Below are 9971 nucleotides of genomic sequence, written 5' to 3'. Positions count from 1 at the left end.
CTCAGCGGGGCCAACCAGGGCTCTTGAGCCTGAAGATAAATGGGAACTTTCATGGATGCCATGGATTAATATAAAAATCACCCTCTTGGACATGAGACGGCATTCCTTTGTCCTGCCTCTTCAAAGCTAGGTAAGCATCCACTTTTCGTTTTAATGGTCTCAATTTTGGAATTATTTATACGCCCTTTCAGCAGATTTTGCCACTGTGGTGTGTCAATTGAACACGTTGGTAACCAGGCTTGACACGGCAGCTGCTCCTCAGTGTGGTCACTGGCATTCTTATTGGGCACTGCTGCCAGCTGCCGGAATGGAAGGGAAATGTTGCTCTCATTGTTTTGTTACTGAGATAACTTGCACGGAAATACATCCTGGAACGAGCTGTGGAAAATACACAGCCTAACAGCATCGAGGCTGTGAATGATCTTAACCAGGTTCTTTGGCCCAAGTCGGAGAACCGCGCACATCGCACGGGTCCTTGGTGACTTGGAGACATCTGTGAGCCCACCCCGCCCCACGAGCAGGTGCCGGCACGCTGAGACGCGGAGCCCGCCCGGCTCCGTGGGTGTCCCCGGTGCCCTGAGGGGCTCTGCCCGGCCCGAGCTGTCCCCGGTGCCCTGAGGGGCTCTGCCCGGCCCGAGCTGTCCCCGGTGCCCTGAGGGGCTCTGCCCGGCTCCGTGGGTGTCCCCGGTGCCCTGAGGGGCTCTGCCCGGCTCCGTGGGTGTCCCCGGTGCCCTGAGGGGCTCTGCCCGGCCCGAGCTGTCCCCGGTGCCCTGAGGGGCTCTGCTCGGCCCGAGCTGTCCCCGGTGCCCTGAGGGGCTCTGCCCGGCTCCGTGGGTGTCCCCGGTGCCCTGAGGGGCTCTGCCCGGCCCGAGCTGTCCCCGGTGCCCTGAGGGGCTCTGCCCGGCCCGCCCCGTGCTCGGGCTATCCCCGGTTCCCTGAGGGAGGCGGCGCGCGCTGCGGGAGCGGCGCATGCGCAGGGGCCGGGCCCGGGGGCGGCGGACGGCGGCGCAGACCCGGCCCCCCCCCGCGCCCCCGCCCGGCCCGGCCGGCCGGGGCGGCTCCGACTGCGCTGCCCGGCGCTGCCGCCGACGCGCGGGAGGCGAGGCGAGGTGAGGCGAAGCGGGGTGAGGGAGGGGCGCCGGGCCGTGTGGGGTCGCGGGGGTGGGTGCGGCTGGTGGGCTCCCATGGAGGCCACCCCGGCGAGAGCGCCGCGGGTGCGGGGGGGCCGGGCCCAGCCGAGCCCCAGCCGCCGGTGCCGCGGGGCAGCGTTGTCCTCGCCCTACTCTTACCAGGCTCTGCCCCTTTCCCAGCCAAGGGCGGCCGAGTCGGGCCGGTCCCCGTGGGCCCCGGGCCGGGGACCCTACTGGTGTCCGTCCCGCCAGCTCCCTGTCCCTTGGGGTGTCCCGGACTCGCGTGAGGGGAGCGCGGTGCGAGCCCTTAGCGCGGCCCGGGCCCTGGCACTGCCGCGGCAGCGCCCGCCGTGGGCAGGAGTCCAGCCCCTGCTCCACGAGGAATCCTCAGTCCGGGCGCCCCCCCCCTTGGCTGGCTGAAACGGGGGCTCCTGGGGCCTAAAACGCGGGATGCGGTGTATGTCTGGCTGCGTTGTTTACAATGTGTCCTTGTAAATATGTTAAAAGTTTCTTCTAGCTCACGCAGGTGTGGTGTGGTAGATGTAGAAAAGCAGACGCTGTATTTTCCTCTGTGAGGTCATCTTCTCATCTTTCCAGGCTACTCGCCTCTCATTTGTTTTATTTGCCGATTTCCCAAAGTGTAACTCTTAAGCTCTATTAAATAATAATAATAAATAATAATTACGTCTTTATGTGCCTTTGCCAGCCCAGCTGAGTTGATGAGGAGTGCACAGGACGGAATTTCCGCCAGGTATTTGCATGACAGCAGAAGCCCTGGGGGTGAACAGGACAGTGCTGGCCGGAGCCCTTTCTCACTCAGAGGATAGCTTGAGGTAACAGGTGAGGAACTGGTCAGGTGAGTGGAGTACTGGTACCTGCAGAGGTCTGTGTTTGCTAGGTGGAGGCTGGAAGGCCGATGGACCAGTGCTTGGAAAGGCAAGGGCTCAACAGCTGTGACTCTGCTGCTCCACAGCAGCTGTGTGTTCAATTCACCTGTGTCTGCACTGGTTCCATGAGTAATTCTGTGTTTTGTTGTGGTAAAAGCATGCCAGTATAGCCATGCAGCCGAGCCCTTGACTTTCCTCAGGACAGATCTATATTAAGGTGCATTAGTTTCAGCTCTGTTTAGCTCCAAAAATACCAATTGATTCCTTAGGACTTGACAATTTAATTAGATCAGTAGGAGGAAGTGGGATGAGGCTGGCTAGGGGTCTGTTGGCAGCCCGTGCTGCTGGCACAGCTGGATACAGTATCTTGGGGGGCTCTTGTGAGTGGCCGCGGTAGATCACTCTGTCACCCTTGTTGCACTCCCAGCCAGCTCAGTGTCTCTCACTTGGTCTCTAGGAAAATGGTTATGGTGTCTGTGTCTGGTGTCTGCACCAGTGTCCCCTCCTCCCATCCTTGCTGAAGCATTTGGTGAGTGGGCAGCTGGAAAGGTGTTCTGGTGTGTAGCTGACAGGACCAAGAGGGGTGGCTCCTGTTTCTCTTGGTCTAGAAGAAGACTAGCTCTTCTACTTAACTATTTGGATATTTTTCATTTGTTTTTAAAGCTAGTTCAAACGGTGGTTACTGAGAGAATGAATGAACAGAAGGATGACTGAATTTTTTCAGAAGGGACCTACTGCCTTAAAAAAGAAAAGAACAGCACTGTTACTATAGCAGCTAAAGAGCTGCTGTTGTGTATGAGGATAATGTGGCTGTCACATCATAGTGATAAGTGAGGTAATTAATCTCCCATCAGCAGCAGGAGATTGATAGAGTATCAAGTAGATATGGACTTGGGTGTTTTCTTAACATCTCACTAAACCATAGCCACAGTTTATTGTTCCAGTAGGATCACCAAGAGTCTCTGTATCAGGAGGAGAAAAGGGATCAACAGCAAAATCATGCTCTTACCTTGCAGACATGGTGACTTCAAACATCGGTGGAGCAACACGCAGAAAACTGGTTCTGTGGTCAAATGTATTGCAGGCTCTGTGGTTGCGTAGCTCTTGCCTGTGGCTGTAATAAATACTTGGCATACCATACAGATCTCGAGAGCAAGAGGTTTAAGAGTAAGAGAGTAAGAGGCTTTACATACTTCTAATATGCAATTGGAGATTTCTCAAGATGTGTCTCAAAAAAACCCTCTAAAATTCCTCAGTGAAGAGTTGCTGTGGAGACAATTGCTAGGTAGAGTCAAGCGTTCCAGTCCCTTTTTTTTTTTGTTTGGGTCACATACCATTCAGTTGGTAAATGCCTGTCAGGAGAGGGGTTGGAAGTGTAACTGAATATTTGGTACCCTGTGTTACATTGAATCATTGTGTAGCAAAACGGAGATGTTGTAGTATGAATTGGGTGGATATGAGTTCTAGTTTTCCAATACATGTCTTATTTCAGAACACTGGAAATAACTTTCTCCTGACACATGAAATGCTACATCGAGACACTTAATGCAATACAGTTATCCCATGTCTTCTCATGGAGCAAATTACTGGCAGCTAGAAAGGAGGTCATGGATGCTTCTTAGCGTTCATGAGTAAGACTACTGTGGACATTATTGGTGCCTGGTATTCTACCACCTGCAGTTATCCAGTGCTGAGGTGCTCTGGTTCACCTTGCCATACGTGTTCAGGAGTCCTGAGCATTTGCAGCTAGAACAGGACAAGGAAAAAGAGCTGGCAGGGACATGGAATTTTCTTTGTCTCAGCTGCTCTGAGCCATGACATGGTTTGTTTGTGGAATGTCAGCTGCTGCTGCTTCACATTCTTGGCTGTAGAGTCTGAAGTGTGTACGTGGTCTGATCTTGCTTTTGGTCCAGGCCCTGTGTGATCCTTACCTGGCAGGGTAGACATGCTGCGCTATAACCCAACCTGTGTTAATTTGGCTTTAAGGACATTTTTGTAGGTAGGCCAAGGCAAACACACAGAGTCCTTTCTCTGCCTCCTTGTTCTACAAGGCTGCTGCAGAAATGAAAGGTGGTGAAGGACCTGCCAGGTGTCCTGCAGTGGTCCATGGCTGCCTCCACGCTGGACATTCTGCCCCAAAAAGCATCGCCTGTCTCATCTGATGATGTGACTGGCAAGACAAGAGGCAGAGATTTGTGCAGTGTGGAAGCACAGGTCCTTTTCTCATTCAGGCGTTGTGCTGCTGGGAAAAATGTGGGTAAAGTGCATGCTGCTGCTCTGTGCCTGAGCAGGCAGGGCAGGAGTCTCTTCATGGAAGTGTTTGTAGCTGCCTGTTTCAGCTGAGGGTTGCTGCTTAAAGTTTTCAGGCAAAATAAAAAGCATACTAATGTAGCATAGCATTCTCAGGTTCTCCCATGCTTGTGAAGTCCATTCTTTATGAGGATCGTTCTTTAGTCAAAGGAGGGTGGGCCTAGTTCTCTGTTGACAGCATGTTTTATGCTTTATTGACTTCAGGGGAATTGCTTCTAAATTTATGCTGTTGTGAAGGCTGAATCAGGCCCGAGAGCTTGGCTTTATCCATGTAACTTTGGTTGCCTTGTGTAGGTTTTATAAGCCTGCACACATAGAACCCATTGTTTTTTAAGTAAAATAGAAAATTTTGCAGAATAGCTAAAGCCATATTTCTTCCTTAAGATCAGCAGAGCGAAACTACACATAAAGGAAAAGAAATTGTGGAGCTGCAGTCATGTTGTCATTAGGTTCATTCTGGTTTCATTTGGAAATTTTGATCTAAACAATTAGTTCAGTTGAAAATGGTTTGCGTTAATGCTGTACTGTTCCCTTTGGAGCTGGTAAGGTTTTTGCCATCAGCAAAATGGGAGATGAGTATGAAGATCTCACCATGGTAAAGTGAAAGTAGCAAAAGGAAGTTCCTGGAGTTCTCTGGCAGGAATAACAGTATTTTGTGGTATGTAATCGTCATATACTGTTTGGAATTAGTGCACCCATTTGTGTTGGGTGTTGTGTGAGAAAACAGGTAACGATGCTGCACCAGGGAGGATTCTGGTCTGTGAGCACTGTATAATGAGAGGGTAGGATAAGAAAAGGGAAGTGCATTTTCCTCCTGATCTTGGAACAGGGTTTTCAAGACAGCCTTGTAAATTAATGTTCATGGAAGATGTCTTATCTGTAACTTGTCTTTGAAGAGTAAAAGCCCTTCTTTGCACATAAGCAGGTGTTGTCTTTCTGAGTCCTGAAAAGTCTGAAAGCACTGGATCATTTTGTATGGCATTCAGAAACTAAAGGACAAATCTTTTGCTGCAAATTGCTGTTGCTCCGTTACAACCAGCAGAGCACTGCAGATTGACTCTGGTGAGAGATGTTAAGTCACCTCCCCAACCTCATGTATACATGCTTAGAGGCAGACACAATTCTTTTCTGAGGGACTTTTCTCAAAAAAAAGAAAAAAAGCCCCAAAACTATTCTTTTTCCACACTCCACCAGCTCCAGAATGTGAATGTCATCTGGCCAGATGCTCAGGACTAAATACAGTGCTCTAAACAAGGTCCCACAAGTGACTTGTATGGAAAAAGAAAAGAACCACAATAGCCAGATACTTTTTTGACTTTTAAATGGTTCTTTTGCACTTTTTTTGTATCAAAAATGATGCTTTTGGCTTCTACTTTATATTTGCTAAATACAAATCTGTGCTTTCCAGGCAATAACTCCAGGGCTTCTCAGTGCTGACTTTGTTGAAACATACATACTGCAACATGAGTATAACCCAAAACATTACTGGTTTTGCTTTCATGAATGGTGTGTATTGTATATGCTGACATGCCCTTCTTAACTCTGTGGATCTGTAGCCTTGTCTTCCTCTTAGTCCTTTGCTTAATATTTTCTCCTAATGGATGATGATTTGTGCCATGCCAAGACGTGTCTCTAAATGCACTTGAGAGTGAATGTGTGGAAAACAAGGGGAGCACTGATTTGGCTCCCTGGTTCAGGTGGGGACTTGGAGCCGTGGAGCATGTGGGGATGGCAGAAGGCAGATCTGAGTGAGTGGTCAGAGCAGCACAGGGAGTCAGTGCCCAGAGATATGCTGTTTACAAGCACCCTCTTTTATCTCGCTGCCCTGCAGGTGCCTGGTCAGGTGCTCAGTGCAAAAGCCAGATGCTGTGGCACGGGGGCTTTCTCCTGTGTGGAGCGGTCGACGGAATTCCCAGCTGTTGTGTTCCAGCCCAACCTGCGTGCCTGAGCCACTGTGGCAAGGTGTTGCCATGTACTCCAGCTTTGTGCTGGCTCTGTAAGTGAGCCTTGTGATAATTTTAACTTGGGAATTAAAAAAGGCCTGTATTGAGGCCTGGGGATGCCTGCTGCCTGTTTTGGGTCTGCTTGTGTGGGAAACTGCTCACTGTCTTTTGCAGAGAAGTTAGGTTTTTAAACTGTTTTTTTGGTTTTTTTTAAATGTAGCCACAAACCAAAACCATAACCTTCACAGAAATAAACATGCATCCTTGTGCCAGCTGGGGCCTTGGCATGCTTTATGCTGTATAACTTGCTGAGACTGTAATTTCTTAGGAAAGCAGTTAGATATTGGCAACTATGAAATGTCAGCCCTCAGTAAATGTTGTAATAAGTTGTTTTAGCTACAGCTGGGGATTTAAAAGGCAATTATTTACTCACAGCATTCTTGGTAGTTAGTGCAAGAATAAAAATCAGACTTTGGACATGCTGAATAGCTTGGGAGAAGGAAGCAGGGTTCTCATGGTATGTTTGCTAAGGGCCACAACTGTCTGGATGCATGATTGGGAACCTTTAGGGTGTGCTAGGTTATTTAAGTTGTGTATACACCTGTGCCACAGCATATCACTAAATTTTTACTTTGGTTTTACTAGATCTATCTAGATACAGCTGTTAAAATGATGGCTGTTTTGGAAGTTTATGATAATTCAGTTTTGGGAGGAAGTAGAAAATGTGCTGGTAACTTGAACTTGATTGACTTAAGTAGTAGGTGCAGTAAAACTCATCCTGAAGCTTTTCTCTGAATGTGTGCTAGAGCTGGGAATTGCTGCTGAAGTCTTTGTAAACTGGTTTTAAGTAACTGGAACTGTTGGAGTCAGAGGCGCAGAGAATATTCCCTGATCTGTGCTGACGAGCTCTGACTCTCAAGAGAACACTGAGTTTAACTTAAAACCATGGAGAAAAAACCTTCTAGATCTAAGTAGAGAAACTGAGAATGTGAGTGTGTAAGTTATAATTATATTAAGTCACTGGGTGAGAAATTTAGAGTCGAGGGTTTAAGTTATATTAGTGAATAAGAGACAACATGGAGGGTTTGGGGCATTGTCCTTTTCTCCTTCTTCTCCTTCTTCTTCTAGGGTTTTTGGGTAATATTAGGGGATTGGATGAAAGAATCTGCATTGTGAGATGCGGATGTCTAATTGTCGGGTTAGTAATGAAAATAAGTTACTTGGCATTTCACTATTGGATGGGTTGACACTTAAAACACCTTGAAGAGGTACTTCTTCAGCCATTTTGCACTTTGTTAGCCTAGTGTATATAGCTCCTTGTACACTGTAAATATCTAATATAGATAAGGAAAAATAAACAACTGAGCCTGAACAGGAAAACAGATCTCTCTCTCTTGTCAATCTTGGTCCTGGGAAAAAGAACCAAGCCACCAGTGTTGCACCCAGACATGAAACTTTAGGAAATGATCTTTGAGGGGTTAGGTAGAAAGGCTCAGTTCTAACTTACGTTGGTGTTCTTCATTTATGTAGTATATCCTCTGCAAACTGTATTGCTTGGAATTTTTAGCAGAAGGAAAAATGAGTTCACCATTAATTGAGCAGCCGTCTTTCCTTTCCTTTCGAAGTTCAAAGTTTCTATTTAGTGGTTCCATAAAAATTCTTGATTCATGTTTGTTACACTGATAGATACACAGCTCCTACACTTTGGCAGGAAGCCCTTCAAAGATATTTTCAGCATCTGTTTTGCAGTATGTCTCTTTAAATGTTTAACTTCATTGCAATTTTTTTTTTTGCTAGAAGATATGATCTGCCAAAGTAAATATTTGGTTTGTCACAGTGCAGGTTCATTTTTTGATGTTTATATGAAAAATATTTTTTCATCCTTTTTTCATGAATGCCTGGGCATATGTTAGCTGTCACTTACGGTGATACATCGTGGTAGCTATGGTGTATTTCCACATGGTTTACAACAGCTCTGGAAGCCAGATAAATGTTTTAGCCGGATCCTGTGTGATTTGATCCTTGCTGGAGCGGTGTACTCTCTTGGCAGACACACCAGGTGCCTTCCCATGCTGCTGGTGGCCTTCTGTTTGCCATGTCCCAGAGAACCATGGCTTTTACTACTCCACAGTGAGCTGGAGGAGGCAGCTGCTTTTTCTCTCCTCTTCAGTATGGCACCCTGAGAGCTATGTCTAAATTCAACCTTTTAATTAAGGTTTATTTCAGGGCAAGGAGTGCATAATACTGTGGCAGTTCCACTGATGTTCTGTGTGCTTCTTTTAATTGTTTTTATGTGTTCAAAGAACATACAGTGGGTGAGAGTTGTTTTTCAGTAGTTACTATCAATATTCTAATCATGACTAGGGGAATGTTAGCTCACATAATCTCAATAATGGCTTTTGGTTGCATCACCAGAGTACAGAATGTAAAACTAAGGAGGCCTTGGGGTTAGCTGGGTAATATGTTTAACTGAGGATTGCTGGACTGAGACCCTGACTTGGACCAGTGAATTTAAGAAAGTAGTTGTAATATTAAGGTGTTGTTTCATACCACGTTTTCCTTCACAAAGGCCTATGTTCCTAAGTTTGGTTAAAACTGTTGCTAGGAGACAATGTATGAGTCGTGATGAGAAGACTCTTGGGGTTTTAGTTTTTGGGCCTTCCAGCTCCCATGTGCAGGTAGATGCTGTGTTCCCTGCACAGTTCTGTTCATGGGGATATATCCTTTGCTGCACAGGACCGGATTGTAATAATGGCTACAGGCATTTGCCCTGTATTGAGGCAAGGTATGCAGCAGAATGGCAAGACAGCCTTGATTTTGCTAGTGGAAACCTTCCTTTGGAGCTTTTCACTGAAATCTGGTGCATTAGAAGGACAAGAAATTTAAGAAAGGTAAATTGTAGGTTCAGGTCATTTGTCAGTAAGCTTTCAATCCAACAAAGTGTTTATATGCCATATATGTAATTTTAGCCTTGAATGGGCCATCGTTTTTTCTCTGTTCGTGCTTTTCCTAGTTGATGCATTTTCTTAAAGTAGCCCTAATTCAGGCCAACAGATCATGTTTAACTCTGGAAACTAGGGACAGGTCCAGACCAAGGTAAAATATCAGGCCTTGTCACTCACAGGTTATATACATGGTCTCTGACATCTATAGTGCACACCTTTTAGTCTGAATGTACAGACTCCAAAGTAGTGTAGCTCATGTAAAGTTTTGGCAACGTTGATGGTGCATGATGCCTGCAGGGTGAGTCTTTCAGCATTTTATGGAATCCTTTCCATCTGTTCATCCACTGTCTGGTGGCTAGCACAGAAACCTGGTTGTCAATTGAAAGGCTTTTGTCTGAAGCTGGCCACCTTTTAAATGAAGGCAACATGGTTATTTGCTTGGCAACTTAAATCCATTTCTAGGCTATGGTCTTTTCCCTGCCTTTCAAATAGTCATTCACCACAGCAAGGCTTCGATCTTCCTCTTACAGATCCATTTCAGCAAAGCACCTGCGCCATTGAGTCCTTGAGCCTGTGGTGTGGAAGTGTAGGCTAACTCCAAACTGCACATAGGATGCTCATCACTTAAAGGTCAGATCTTCCAAGGATGCCTGTAAATGTCTGGGGCAGTTGGCAAAATTATAATTTCTTAGAGGGAGTTTTTTACATTGCAGCCTTAGAATGCATAGAATGGTCATAGAGTGGCAAATTGAACTG

General features: G+C 46.8%; 1 protein-coding gene across 6 annotated transcripts in view; it reads left to right on the top strand.

The window, feature by feature from the left end:
* The first annotated feature begins 1032 nt into the window (after nucleotides 1-1032).
* Nucleotides 1033-9971, top strand: part of RIN2 (Ras and Rab interactor 2) — a 61468-nt gene continuing 52529 nt past the window's right edge. For 2 of the 6 annotated variants that reach the window (XR_001331634.2, XM_014254654.2), the window contains exons 1-3: nucleotides 1033-1109; nucleotides 1837-1970; nucleotides 6159-6323. The gene's annotated coding sequence lies outside the window, so the exon portion shown is untranslated. Of the gene's footprint in view, nucleotides 1110-1836; nucleotides 1987-6158; nucleotides 6324-9826; nucleotides 9846-9971 lie in introns of those variants that run through there. The other 4 variants (XM_014254655.2, XM_014254656.2, XM_088053577.1 and 1 more) reach the window with 4 other exon arrangements.

This window comes from Pseudopodoces humilis, chromosome 3 (genome assembly GCF_049639895.1).
Source record: "Pseudopodoces humilis isolate 2021_Gansu_Grassland_sample_001 chromosome 3, ASM4963989v1, whole genome shotgun sequence".
Classification (NCBI taxonomy): domain Eukaryota; kingdom Metazoa; phylum Chordata; class Aves; order Passeriformes; family Paridae; genus Pseudopodoces; species Pseudopodoces humilis.
This window is presented reverse-complemented; position numbering and strand designations above follow the sequence as displayed.